This window comes from Meleagris gallopavo, chromosome 7, assembly GCF_000146605.3.
Source record: "Meleagris gallopavo isolate NT-WF06-2002-E0010 breed Aviagen turkey brand Nicholas breeding stock chromosome 7, Turkey_5.1, whole genome shotgun sequence".
NCBI classification, from domain to species: Eukaryota; Metazoa; Chordata; class Aves; order Galliformes; family Phasianidae; genus Meleagris; species Meleagris gallopavo.
Window position 1 is genome coordinate 27240832 of NC_015017.2, and position 2818 is coordinate 27243649.

Here is a 2818-nt window from a genome sequence, read left to right on the forward strand (position 1 = left end):
TCTTTTTGCACCAGAGGAGATTTTAAGAGGCCACTTTCAAGTCTGCAGCTACATCCCACAAATCAAAATTCAACCAGTGGCAAAGCAGAGGATTTTATTTTCAAACAACGTGTTTATGACTATTCTTTTTCCTCTTCTTTAATAGCAATATGATAATGCTTTGATCACTGTTCCAAAAGGAAATGCCTGTAATTCCCTGTACAGGTCTTGCCAGGTTCTGCTCTCCATCAGACATCCTGGACGCTGAGGAAGTTGAGAGCACTCTCACCTGGCAAAAACCTCCTTAGAAAACCTCCAGGAGTTGAAACTTGGGTTTCAAGCAGTTTAATACTAAATGGTGTCAGACTCTGTCTTCCCACACAATTGGTCTCTTCTATATTGATTTCCGACTGGAGACTTTCATGTGGTCAGACTTTTGCTCTGTGTATCCTTTTGGAGGCATCAACCAAGCAGGAACACTGACAGGCTGAAGGAAGCCTGGCTAAGAGTTAATCATCTTTATTAAGTAACAGCTGTCAGTGATTATTTGTACACCTGCAGGTCCTTTGGCTCTTAAAGGTTTGGAAGGCAGTCATGCCAACTTGAGGGAGAAATTTCTAAAAGTTCATTCAGCATGGCTCTAGGGAGACAGCTCCCTCCAAAAATTGCACATCCCATGTTTCAAGGGTTTTCAGTAGCTTCCAGTCCAAGGGATTGCCTCCAAGATGCAAAGCCGAACTATTTTGGTACCTGGCTAACATCTCTGGGTGTGTCATGGTAGCAGTGTGGCTGCAGCCAGCAGCCTGCAAGAGAAACAGAGAGGGAAGTGTTCAGATCTTGCAGAGTTTCAGCCCTAGAGGCACCACAGGCAGCCGCTAACACTTGTGAAGTGACTGGGTAAAAGGGTGTGAGCAAGTAGGCTGTGGCTAGGGGAAGAGTTATTAATGGCAACTGTAGGAGTAGTTGGCAGCATTGGTGGCTTCCTTGGCCTCAGGTGGAGCTGGTGTCCTCAGGTATGCAGAGCTCTGGCAAGACATGTGAAAAGCAATCCATGGACCAAAGCAAACTAGCAATGGCAAATTTGCTAGAGGACAGGCTGATCAACATAAATATGTATGCATAAGCTAATCTTGGCCTATTGCTCTAGCAGCTCCCTAAAGTTGTCATTTTTGAGGAGCTGTAGTGAGGAGAAGGGAGCTGGTCGCTCCCACACAGACCCCACTGCAGCTTGAGGTTTCATAACAGAATTAAGCAATTTGTCATGCGTTGCCATGGAGACCATAAATCACTGTCATGCTGGGCTTTTCTGTCAGGGAGCTGATGCCTTTAATTGCTATAACCTCAGCTGTGAATCCAGAGCTTGATTCTGAGCACTTTACCTGAGATGATGGCTTTGCCCTGGGAGCTCTGCCTCTGGGAGAGTGGAGCTGGAGCCAGGGCAGGAGTACTCATACATTAACTGCCTCATATCTGGGGCAGGTCTCGCTATGGCACAGAGCCCCACCTCTGCTCCAGTCAGCATGAGTTATAATGGCTTACACAAGCTGATATCTACCTCATTTATACTCAGGGCAAGTTTCCCCATGGTGATGTGCACCACATCCATGGTGTGGTGACCCATTGGTTGCATTAGCTAAGCTGAATTTCTCCATTATCAGCATTCATGTATTTCTCAGCCCCTTCCACTCCACCCATGTCCAGACAGATAAATGGGGTTTTAATCCATTTGCTCTGCCTCTGTACTTTAAATCCTTCTTGCCAAGGAGTGCTCAACCTCAGTGGCAATGATGCACCACTGTTTTTCCTTCCCCTTGCTAGAAGTGCCATGTCTCTGTCTCAGCATTAGGGGTTTGTGCTGTCAGGACACAGATCTTACCAGCATGTGTGGAGGGGGGATGCATAAATCTGCTTCCAAGCAGTGACTTAACCAGAGCTCTGCCAGAGTCTGTCTATTGCATAGGGTATGCATCGTTCCCTTGGCTGCTTCAAAATAAACAGCTGTATAAATTGTAAGATGATTATCATCACAGCTTATTAGCGTATTACCACATGCTGCTTTGTATTCAGACAATAGATAAAAAATGTCTGTTTTGTTTTTCTCAATCAAATCTACAGCAAATACATTCCTCCTTGCTCCCTTCTGAGAAAGGCTGTGTCAGTACTCCTGCCAAAAACATATGAAAATCAGCCCAATTCTTGTGCACTTGCCCATGGCAATGTAACCAGCCAGTGTGAAGCTCTGCACACCTTTGTAAGTGGTTAATGCTTTCCAGGAGGTGACATATGTTGTTTTCAAGGGTTGATTTATTAGATGGTTGAGATTATAATCTCATCAAGACATGATCTGTCTTCTTGCTTTGATTGTCAAGGCAGGTGGAGGTGTAGGGATGTGGAAGTACTTGGATTTTGGAGGTTTGCATTATGTGCTGGTAGGTTTGGGAGCGCTGCTTTCTCTTCTGAGATGGAAACTTTTTCATGAACATTTCTGGCGTCTGTTGAAACACGTGACTGTCTGGCTTTGAACCCAGAACACGCATTCATGTCTAGAGTGCACAAGGACACTCCTTAGGAAATACTCGAGTGATTCGGGCAGTTTGGCTGTCATTGCCTCAGGGGACTTTCAGCAGTGTGCTGAGGATGGCACATCTGGGCAGCATGCTGGGGCCCCACCGCTGCTGGTGGATGCTGACACAGTAGAAACACCCATGCAGAAACATTCATGCGCTGCCTTTTGACACTAGGATAGAAGGTTTTATCCATTCATGCTGACATCACCTAAATACAGTTTTTGTACTCAACAAACTAGCTTACAGTGCCTGATTTTTTTTTAATTTTTTTT